Consider the following 12,697-nt stretch of genomic DNA (forward strand, 5'->3'; position numbering starts at 1 on the left):
ATTAGCTTTTTGCTAGTCATATAAACAACACAATGGCCTTCCTTGGCAAAATTTCTGATCATTTCTGTAGAATACTACTCCGAAGTTTTCGCTCAAACAAATGATCATTTTAAGGCACTTTGAGATACACTGCCTCATTGCTTTACAGAGAGGTCATACTAACTTCCACTCTCTCCCACAGGGTAGGACATACATACCTCACTTGGTTTCACCTGGCCTCACTTTCCTCAACTCACTTCACCTTACTTGACCTGACCTCATCAGTGCCAACCAAAATCACCTTGAAAATATTTGAATCAAAACACTATGTAAAAAGATGGCATTAACTAGCATTACTTCCTGACCACCTTAATATTCCCAGAGGGGCAATGAAAAGGCAAGGGATAAAGTCTGACAGGTTGAGATGCCCTCTTAACTCTAAAAAAAGAAAGTGCTTCTCATTACCTGCCTTGTCTTCTATAACCATCATTAACCACTTCCTCTCTTGTCGGATTGTGGCCAGTCAAACCCTTGTACCAAAGGCTTCTCTTCTTCCCTAAAGCCAAATTAAGCTCTCTCCTTTTTTTTTTTTTTTTTTTTTTTGGTAATTTCCTTGCATGAGCTCTTTAGGAATTTCCTGAGCTCAGAGCCCACTACCCGGCCCACGGCAACTGTCTCAACAGCTCTCAAATTTGGCCTCTCGAATTCCTGATTTACCACATTGCTTTCTCTTCCTCCGCCATCTGGAGATTAGGTGGAAATATGCAAGCATCCCTACCTTGGGCTTTTCTCCTGTGGATGTGTGTGTGTGTTTAAGGACTCAACAGACTTCAGAGTGTGGTAATGACGAAGGTGATGAAGTCAATGCTCTCTGCAGTGATGCCTGGCATTGCCTGAACATTCCAGTCACTGTGCTCAACAACTGGAAACACATGCCCTTTTAACCCTCACAGCTGCCCTGGGGGTTGGGCACTGTTATTACACCTATGTTATAGACTAAGGAGTGGCCTCCCAGGTGGGTTAGATCCCTGGGTGGGAAGATCCCCTTGGCAACCCACTCCAGTATTCTTGCCTGGGACATCCCACAGACAGAGGAGACTGGAGGGCTACAGTTCTGCTGCAAAGAGTAAGACACGACTGAGCAAGTAACACACCACACACACACACACACGATTCAGGAGCTTTAGGGAAGGAGGTTTGATTTAGGTCACTTCACCTGTAAATGTCAGTGCCATGCCTAGAGTTCTATCCGACTCCAAAGATGATGTTCTTAAACCTTTCCCTGGGTTCTCCTCATGTCCATGCCAAGCATTCTCGATGTTTCCACCCTCCAGTTCCTTTAATAACAGTCAGCATCATCGTATTTTGAAATCACATATTCTATATTTGCAGAAAATGTATTTTCCTTCCAAAAATTTCTCAAGATCCTGGGGAAGGGAGAATGCTGTTATTCCTCACTGTGGACGGCCGCTCCAGGCTATTTCATGGATTGTCCCAACGCCTCCCCCCCACCCCCCACCCCCCCTCCCCGCCCCGCTTCACGTAAGTTTCCTTCAGGCGGCGGTTCACCCCAAACACCCCAACACTAGTGCACACATATCTGTTCTAGTGTTCACATAGCTTCACTCTGTCCTCTCCCTTCGTGACAGTGCTATACCCAGATTTGGATACAGATCGCTGCTGAAGGCTTAGGAGGAACAGAAGGAGATTACTAAAGAACAGGAGGGCTTGAAACCGGCAATCAGATTTCGCCGCTGGAAAGTCTGGTGCTCAGCCAGTATAGTGGCGTGTATTCAAGAGCAGAGACTCTGGAGCCCAAGTCCTGGCTGGCCCTACTGAAAAAGGGCCTTTTCCTGGGTGAGGGCGGGGCATCCTGGTTGTTTACAGTGGCCTCTGTTCTGATTGGTTAGAAGTCATGCCCTATGTATTCTGATTGGTCAACTTCTGGTAGCGTCTATTTTATGCTTGCTATCAGCACTGTAGGGCTTCCCTCATAGCTCAGTCGGTAAAGAATCTGCCTGCAATGCAGGAGACCCAGGTTCGATTCCTGGGTCGGGAAGATCCCCTGGAGAAGGAAATGGCAATCCATTCCAGTATTCTGGCCTGGAAAATCCTATGGACAGAGGAGCCTAGCGGGCTACACTCCATGGGGTAGCAAGAGTCAGACACGACTTAGTGACTAAACCACCACCATCGGCACCATGGGGCTTCCCCAGTGGTTCAGCAGTAAAGAATCTGCCTTCAACGCAGGAGAGGCGGGTTCGATCCCCTGGTCGGGAAGATCCCCTAGAGGAGGTCATGGCAACCCACTGCAGTATTCTTGCCTGGGAAATCCCACAGACGGAGGAGCCTGGTGGGCTATAGTCAATGGGGTTGCAAAGAGTCCGACATGACTTAGCAACTAAACCACAATAAGCAGCAGCATGCTGGTCATTAAACGTTTCGACTATCACCTTCCTGGGAAGTATTTTAAATTGTAGCACGTTAAGTAAGCATTTTTGTACCTCCATTTCCTCGTCTTTTTGCCAGAGGCCACAAAGCCCTTTGGAGTCAGAGTAGGGGAGGCAACTTATTGCAGTGACTGGCATTTGAAGATGGGTAAGAGGAAGCTGAAAAAAATGAAATGACCTTGCAGGTAGGTGCTCAAAGAGACCACCAGCCATATACCCAAGGCCTGTCTGGTGAGACTGGGCCCTGAATACATACACCTTTAAAACATGCTAAAATCGAATGACCGTTGGCTGACAATTACACTGTCATGAGGGCAAACCCATTTGCAGTCAATACTATAAAACCTCTTTACAGTCACTCCTTGAAGGAAAACAGCTTAATGTCACCTGCCCAAGGTGAGTGAATTTTAGATGAATGAGTCGCTGGAGATAAAGAGAGATTTTCTGGGAAACTGACAGAATTATAAAAAGCTGCCACTTTAAACTTGCCTCAGAGGAAGAACTCACAATCGATTTAACTATAAATTATTTTGTTTAAAAAATTATAAAAGGCTAGCTACAAACCAAAGTATATATGTTATAAACTATGGCAGACAAAAAACTTAGTCTCTTTAATGTATAACTTATACCAGTTAGTAATGTTTTGGGGAGAAAACACAATGTTATATGCCAGCTTAGATGGGAGGAGGGTTTGTGGGAGAATGGATACATGTATATGTATGCCTGAGCCCCTTGGGCTGTTCCAACATTGTTAATCAGCTATATTCCAATACAAAGTAAAAAATTTAGATTGAAAAAAAATCTATATAGAGAAAACATTGTCTTTGGACCATAATTTTTTAAATGGCCAGAGAACATGAGTAGACAAAACAGACAGAGTAAATGTAAATGACTTAAAAAACTTTTGAAAGAAATATTCTACCTCATTGATAACTAAATAAATTTATATTTAAAAAAAGATTCTTTGGTTGTCAAATAATTTATTCATATGTATTGTATATTTAACAGTTGCTAAGAAAGTAGATCTTAAATGTTCTCATCACATGAAAAAAAATTGTAGCACGTGAGATGATAGATGTTAATTAGACTTATTGTGGTGATCATTTTGCAATATATATAAATATCAAATCATTATGTTGCATGCCTGAAACTAATATCATGTTATATGTCAATTATATCACACTAAAAAATAATTTTTTCATTCAAAAAATAAATATTGGGCATGTACTACATACAAGACCCTGTTCAGGCCCTGGAGCTTCAGCAGTGACCAAGGTAAACACAAAACCCACCCTCTAGGAGATTTCATGCTAGCGTGGAGGCGAGAAATTTAAAAATCACATTAAATGTATGTTGATAGTGATAAGTACTAAAAAGAAAAGGAAATCCAGAGAGGAGAGGGCCTTAACGATGGGGAAGAACGAGTGCTCCTTTGGACAGGGTGGCCAAGGATGAGTAAGAAACTGAAGGAGATGAAGGAGTGAGTCCTGCAGGTATCTGGGGCATGGGTTTCTCAGTAGAGATGCCAGAAAGTAAAAAGGCCCTGAGGACAAAATGTGACTGCTGTTTTGAAGGATCAGTAGAAAGGCTGAGTGGCTCGAACAGAATGAACAAGGGAGAGAGGAAGAGGAGTAAAGTAAGAGAAAGGACGTGAAGGCCGGGTGATAAAGGCCCTGTAGGTCTTTGTGAGAACTTCAGCTTTGACTTGTAATGCAGTGGGAAGCCTTGGGAGGGTCTGAGGAGAGGAGAGTATACACTGATGTATCAGTTTGCTGCGGCTGCCATAACAAAACACCAGAGACAGACTGGCTTACACGACAGAAATTTGTTTTCTCACATTGTTTTCTGGAGGCTGGTAGTCCAAGATCAAGGTGTGGGCAGGCTAGGTTTCTCCTGAAGCCTTTTCCTTGGGCTTGCTGCGTCCTCACCTGGCCTTTCCTCTGCGCATGTCCGTCGCAGGGGTGTCTCTCTCTGTCCAAGTTCCTTCTTCTCATAAGGACACCAGTCAAATTGGATGAGGGACCACTTGGATGCATTGTTTTCACTGAAATCATTTCTTTTAAGACTCTATCTCTAAGTATAGTTATATTCTAAGGTACTAGGAGTTAGATCTTCAACATATAAATTTGGGGAGGCACAATTCAGCCCCCAGCAACTGATTTACATTTTAACAGCGTTGTTCTCATTGTTGGGCTGAGAATAGATTCAAGCACAGAAGCCAGAAGACCAGTTAAAGGTTATCACAACAATCCAGACAAGAGATAATAGTGTCTGGGCCAGGTAACAGTAGGACAGGCATGTGTACATGCTCAGTCGCTGAGTCCTGTCTGACTCTTGGCAACCCCATGGTCTGTAAGTCCACCAGACTACTCTGTCCATGGAATTTTCCAGGCAAGAATACTGGAGTTGATTGCCATTTCTTACTCCAGGGGATCTTCCTGACCCAGGGATCTAACCCACATCTCCTGCATTAGCAAGCAAATTCTTTACTACTGAGCCTCCTGGGAAGTCCCCAGGTAACAGTAGTGGAGGTAGTTAAAAGGGCTGACATTCTGATCATTTTGAGGATAGCTAGAGCTGACTGGATGGGTTGAATCCTGAGTAGGAGAAAAAAGACAGGAGTCAGGATGACTTCAAGGATTTTAACTTGAACAACCAGGGAAACAGTTCCTGGTTACTGATGGGGGGAAAAGACTAAGGTTTGTAGTTGCGGCGGAGGGGGGGGGGGGTAGGGGGTAGGGGGTGATATCAGAATCTCTGTTTGGTATTTGAACATGTTAAATGTGAAATCCCTGTTAGGCATCCAAAAGGTAGCTGTATCTATGGGTGTGAAGTTCAGGGGAGAGATCACGATGGATATAAAAAATGTTTGGCTTGGAAATCACTTCAACCCAGCCCAGTTCTCAGGGTTGGGGAAGAGCCTTGTTTCAAATCTTCTAGATCTTGAAACGAGGCAATTCACTTGCTTTGGGTTTATATATCAACCTTCTAAACTTGAGACCTGAAAGTGGAGTTATTAGCCTATAAATGTCTAAAGTAATTAGGCTCCAATGACAGTCTTCAAACCAAACAAGGCAAAGAAAATTTTTCTTTGGTTTATAACCAGAAGGGAGACTTTATAGCCAGTGTTTGGCAAAATGCTGTTCTCCCCAAAATACCTAGAGGTATTCATTTAAGTGGAGTCATACCGTATTTGTTCTTCTATGAACTACTTCTTTTTTTCCCTCAGAATACTTTAATAACTTTATTGATGTGTAATTAACTGATGAACAGTAATAAATTGCTTCTTAAATTTAAAAAGACCAGGGGCCTCTCTCGTGGCTTCGTGGTAAAGAATCTGCCTGCCAGTAATGCAGGAGACACGCATTCGATCCCTGGTCCGGGAAGATCCCACATGCCGCAGAGCAACTAAAAGCCATGTGCCACAACTATTGAGTCTGTGTTCTAGAGCCTGGGAGCCGCAACTGTGCAGCCCGGATGCCCCAGAGCCCACGCTCCAAGACAGGAGACGCCACTGCGATGAGAAGCCCAAGCACCGCAACTAGAGAGAGGCCCCCACTCACCGCAGCTAGAGAAAACCTCACACGGCAACAAACACCCAGCACAGTGAAGACTAAAATAAATAAATAAAATTATTAAAAAGTAAAATGACTGAACTCAGAAGAACCAGTTCAACTTGATTGAACCCACATGATCACAGCAATTAACAGTTCAAACATGATTCAATCGGTTCTCTCAATGTCTAAACAGGGTAAGACTTACTGATTTCTTGGAAAAGACACATTTTTTGTATACTCCTATCATTCCCAAGTTCCCTCCCAGGGTTGGCCAACCAGGCATCAGTCTGTGGCCTATTAGGAGCCGGGCTGCCCAGCCGGAGGTCAGCAGCCTGTGAGCGAGTGAAGCTTCATCTGCTGTTCCCCGGTGTTCCCCATTGCTCACCTGAACACCACCCCAACCCTGCCCATGGAATAATCATTGTCCCTGAAACTGGTCCCTGCTGCCGAAAGATTGGGGACCACTGCCTCAGACCACTGTGGATGGGAGTAGAGCAGAAGTTCCACAACAGGATGAAGCTTCAGGGATACAAAACACCATCACAGTGGCTCTGTCACCTCATCTCAAATGACCTTTGGCCTGAAAATATTCGTAACAAAACAAGAACTATAATAGGACTATTAGTAATTAATTTCACCAGCCGTCATCTGTTTAACCCTGTGGGCTGTTTAAGCGCTTCATATGTATTAACTCACTCAATCTTCACAGCAGCATTATGTGACAGATATGACCATAGTCCTCATTTTGCAGATGAGGAAATTGAGGTGGAGGGAAACTGGGTAACCTGCTCAAGATCACACTGTAAGAAATCAAACAAGCAGTGTGGCTTGCTGCCCTTCCTTCACTAGTGCGTCTCAAACATGAGTGCACATCGGAATTCTAGGAGAGCCTGTTTGAACAGATTGCTGGGCCCACTTCAGAATTTCTGCCTCAGTAGCTCTTAGACGGAACCTCAGAATTTACATTTCTAGCACATTCCTAAATATGCTATGCTGCTGGTCTGGGGACCACATACTGAAAACCCTGTCTCTAATAAGAAGTTAAAAGTGACTGTATCTGCTAGACTTCATCAGGCAGTTGACAAGAACAGCAACTCTGAGAGCAGCTGTTCCCATTTTACAGCTCAGGATTTGAGAGTCAACGAGAATTAAGGCTTCCCAGGCGGCGCTAGTGGTAAAGAACCTGCCTGCCAATGCAGGAGGCATAAGAGATCCCTGGGTCGGGAAGATCCCCTGGAGAAGGAAATGGCAACCCACTCCAGTATTCTTGCCTGGAGAATCCCATGGACAGAGGAGCCTGGTGGGCTACAGTCCACGGGGTCGCACAGAGTCAGACACGACCGAAGCAGCTTAGTATGCACAAGTGGCAAGATTAAGGACCTGCTCAAGGTCACAGAAGCGGAAGTAAGCAACGTGTGTTCCAGACCAGCTTGCTGAATGCCAAAGCCCTTTTATACCCACTGTCTCACTGGGTGCGCTAGAGAGGGTAAAAATTGAGGACCTCTTCAAAGCAATGTTTAGTAAATATTTGTCGTTCATTTTAGTGGAGACAGGTGAAACAGATTTTCTATTAATAGAATTATACATATCTGGCACATGTATCTTTATGTTAAAGAAGAGAATGAATCCCCTGCATTGAATAGCACCTAACGTTCTAACCTTGTGGCAGTGTCTTTCATTTTATATTATTTCTGTCATGCATGCTGCTCGTCCTTCAGTCATGTCCAACTCTGTGACCCCATGGACTGTAGCCTGCCAGGCTCTCCTGTCCATGGAATTCTCCAGGCAAAAATACTGTAGTGGGTTGCCCATGTCCTTCCCCAGGGGATTCTCCCAATCCAGAGATTGAACCCGTGTCTCCTGCATTGCAGGCGGATTCTTTACCACTTAGCCACCAGGAAGCTCTCTGTCACTGATAACTTGGTAGTATTTGGCCATTCACAGTCATTAGGGATGACTTAATGAATGTAGTTTTGAAGTCTTATTCAATGTTTATGTTCAGTTCTTTTTTCTTTTCTGATTTTCATGTTGGTATAATATTTCCTTCGTTTTTAAAGTTATTTTTTTCTCAATTTATCAAGCCAGGTAAATTTTGAGAAAAATTGGTAAAGGGTTTAAATTTCAGAATTTTAACTGACTCTAGGAGCCAACTTTGTATTTCTATCAACTGGTTTCAGAATTGGTAGGGTGTTTAGTTGGGCCACTTGCAACATGCAAGGACCCAGATAAGAGTTTATGTTTCTCATTCAAGACTGCTGTCTATGTTGACAAGATAGGGACAAATTTTAATTTGTCCTTATCACGTAAAGAATGGTATGCAGGTACCTGGATTAATTGGTGCCCTATTTTCTATTTTTTCCCCAATGTTATGGTCCACACTGTTGAGTACCAACCAAAATCTTCCTTGGCAACAAACCCTGCTGTTGTTCAGTATTGGGAGGGCAACAATGTGGTGAGGTAAAGTGGACCAACACCCCCCACCACCTCTGCCCAGCCCAGGGAAAAAAAAATCTGATTGTTTTAAAACCAGTTATTGCAAAGGTGTGGTCTAAGCTCTGTCAGTGATTGGTCTAGGGGTGTGCATGTAACCAAGTTCGGGCCAATGAAATGTAATACAAAGAACACTGCCGGGGCTTCTGGGAAAGATTTTGCTCCCTGATAAAAGTAAGGAAAGCTATTCTTCTTTTTATTTCTCATTGCAAAAAATTTTATACTACTTGTTCCATTTGCAGAGCATTTTTAAAAACAGTGTAAGGTACTGCCTACTTCTCTAGTAAGCGTTGAATCAATGGTAAGACTGGTCTCCCTGCAGAAACAGAGAATCTTGAGTTCCGTAGCTTTGACCCTACAGCGGCTGCCCAGCATGTGGCAAGGACTGGGATGCCTGGAGTCCACTCCCAGGGGCAAAGACACCTGGCTATCGGCCAGCCCTCTGCCCAGCAGCTAGTCTCTGAAGGTTGGTCCAGTTATCTGAGGTGAGAATCTCAATTGCTACATGTAGTTCTACAGCTAAATTACATATGAAGGCTCAGAGAGGCTTAAATCATTTTTCCCAGTATCAACCATTAAGAATTCAACGTGACTGGTGCAGAACAAGACAAATCTCTATCTATTGGTAGGTTTTCTGGATTACAGGGACTCCTCTGGGCTACATTGAGGCCCTTGCAACTATTTAATTGCTACTACAGTTATTATTAAATTATCAAGAAAATAAGGACCATAGCATCAGCTTTGGCCTGCAATTCATTTTATCTCAGCCCAAGACTCTCAAGGGCTGGGGAGGAGCCCTGATTCAAATCTCCAAGATCTGGAAAGTTCACTGTCTTTGGGTTTATATGTCAACATTCTAAACTTGTTACCTGCAAGTGGAGTTATCAATCATGACTAAAGAAATCAGGGTCCAGTGACAGTCTGCAGGCCAGACACAGGGCAAAGAAGACTTTTCTTTGGTTATAGCCAGAAAGGAGACCTCACAGCCAGTTTGTCAAAATGTTGTCATCCTCAGACTCAAAGAAGAACCAGACTTTCATCGTCTTCATGAAGATGCTGAACTCTTTTGTAGTTTATGATTTTCTGAATTATTCTTGCCAGAGGTTTCTCAACTTTTCACAAAGTTAACTCAGACCCCCTTCAAAATCTTTCTAAGTTCCTTATATCCCTACCAGTCAAGACTTAGTTTTGTTTCCTATGGTTTGATGAATGAAAATAATAACTGTATGAAATTATCTTTTTTGAATTAAAGGCACTTTTCCATTCTGCAACGTCCCCTGGAGACAGTGCACCATCCCCGATTTGAGAATGTGTGTTCTAGTTTTAATCCTTGAACTTTCAATCTGTAGTGAGTCATTTACTTCTAAATACGAATAAGGGACATTCTCCGTAAAGAGAAATTTTATTATATTTGGATTTCTGTGACCTGGAAAGAAAACCTGTACAAAAGAAAAAGATCTTTAATAATCTCCATCCTTACTTTTCTCATATCTACTTATTTTAATTACTTCACCCTCTCCATTGGCATGAATTACTGGCTACAAATCAGCACGCATTTTGCTTTTACTACATTTTCCCTTAGATCACTAGAACTTTATTGCTTGTTCTATGACAATTTCTTTTAATATGAAGAACCCGTGACTTCAATTAAATTAAAACATTATTCTATCAAGTATTGACTACACGACTATTATAGGTTGAATTGTGTCCTCAAAAAAAGTGTTGAAGTCGTAGTCCCCATACCCATGAGTGTGACTTTACTTGGATGGAGGGTCTTTGCAGATGTCATTTAAATTAAGGTGTCTTTACCACTGAGCCACCTGGGAAACTCATATCAATTATACCTCCAATTAAGAAAAAAACCTTTGCCATTTATTTGTAGCCCCCTAAATTTTCTTTTTTTCCCAGTTTTATTAGAGTATAGTTTAAAAATGAAAATTACATGGATTTAGGTAGTACAATGTGATTTTTTAAAAGTGTACCAGGTGATAATTTAATATATGCACACATTGTAAAGTGATTACCAATTTCAAGTTAATTAACAAGTGTTACATAGTTACTGTTTTTCTCAAATGCGTGACTAGAACACTTAAGATGAAGATTTTAATCCTTCATTCTGTTAAGGTGGTGTATCATGTTTATTGATTTGTATCCCAGGAATAAATCCCACCTGATCATAGTACATGATGCTTCTAACACATGATTGACTGGAGTTTGCCAGTATTTTGTTGAGGATTTTTGCATTCATGTTCATCAGGGATATTGGCCTATAATTTTATTGTCTTGTAGGGTCCTTACCTGGCTTTGGTTTGAAAGTAATTCTGGTCTCATAAAATGAGTTTGAAAGTGTTCCTGCCTCTTCAGTTTTTGGGAAGGATTTGAAGAGAATTGATATTAATTCTTCTTTAAATATTTGGTAAAATTCAGCAGTGAAGTCATCTGTTCCCATGGGCTTTCTTAGTTGGAAGTATCTTGATTACCTGAAAATCAAATCCCCTTTACTTGTTATTAGTCATTTCATATTATTTTTTTAGGATTCAGACTTGGTAGGTTGTATATTTCTAGGATATTTTTCTATTTCTTCTAGACTATCTCATTTGTTGGGATATAATTGTTCACAGTGGGTTCATGATTCTTTGTATTTCTGTGGTATCAGTTATAATGTCTCTTCCTTCATCTATGATTTTATTTATTTGAGTCCTTTGACCTTTTTTTCTTAATTAATGTAAAAATTAAAAGTCTGTCAATTTTATCTTTTCAAAAATCCAACCCTGAGTCTTATTAACCTTTATTATTGTTTTTCTTATCTCTATTTCACTTATTTCTGCTCTAATCTTTGTTACTGCCTTCCTCCTGCTAACTTTGGGCTTCATTTCCTCTCTTTTCCTAGTTCCTTGAGGTGTGAAGTCCCTGGTAGGACAGGGTCAGTCCCAGACCACAGCTGAGGGGAGCTGATCAAGTCACAGGGCTGCTTTAGAATCGCAGTCGGATCAAGGTTGGTGGGCCTGCCTTTGGGGACGTGGAGAAGCGTGTCTCCCACTGGGTCCCTGGGTGGACAGGACTGCTCCTGACTGATGGCAGCTGAAAGGGGCTGCAACCAAGTCATAGGGCTGCTTCAGGATCATGGTGGGGCTGAGGTCAGCAGGCCTCAGGAGACACAGAGGGGTGTGTCTCCTTGCAGGCCCCTGAGCAAACAGGAGTATTCCTGGCCATGGCTGAGAGGAGCTGTCACCCAGACACAGGCCATTTCAGCATCTGTAGTCCAACTCAGGTGGGCAAGCCTACCTACAGGGTCACAGATGGCCATATCTCTGGCCAAGGCCCTTGTCAGATGGTGCTGGTGTCAGGGTCAAGGCCACGTGGGGCTGTGGCTGAGTCCACAGGCTGTTTCCACGTCTATAACTAGGACCACAATTGGTGGATCTGCCACCTGGATACGTGCCTGCCTTCTCAAATGGCTTTCCTCAGCCTCGGGCTCCACCAGGGTCTCACAATCTCCTGTCTGGGTCCCACGGTGTTCCCACAAAGAAACCTTCTTCTGTGAAAAGCTGTCAAATTATTGTTGCTGAGCGCAGATGTGAGTGGGCGACATCCTATTTCACCATTTTCTTACAGAATTTATATGTCCTTCCAGATTTTCTTACAGAATGTATATGTTTTGATTTTTTTACACTTAAGTCTTTAAGCAATTTTGAGTTAGTATTAAGAAAAAGGCCCCCCCCCCTTTTTTTAATGGATAGACTTTCCCCACTGATTTGAACTACCCTTCTTATCATATATTATAGTCACACACATTGGGATACATTTCTGGATTCTCAGCTCATTTCTACTGATTTTGTTTGTTTGTTTGTTCCTAGCCTAATCCCAATTTTATTTGCCTTCAATATCTTCTCAGGTAAGCACTCTCCAGTCTCCTTTTGCATATTTTTCTTGGCTATTGGTATTTAGTATTCATTCTTCCAGATAAACTTTAAGAATCAAGGTCTCAGGTGGGGGTACATGTCTAGCTCACTCTGAATCACATGCCCAGGATAGGAAGTCAGTCTGCTTGTTTCTTTTCTAACCATCAAACACTGAAGGTCTCTAAAGACCCAGAGGGCCTCAGACTCTCAGAACCCTCTTGTAAGAGATAGTAAGGTGGTTACTTTCCATGCCAAGAAGATAATTTATACTCCTGGGGTGAACAAAAGAACATCTATTACTAGAGCAGTGGAAAAGAAA

Source organism: Cervus canadensis, chromosome 19 (genome assembly GCF_019320065.1).
Source record: "Cervus canadensis isolate Bull #8, Minnesota chromosome 19, ASM1932006v1, whole genome shotgun sequence".
NCBI lineage: Eukaryota > Metazoa > Chordata > Mammalia > Artiodactyla > Cervidae > Cervus > Cervus canadensis.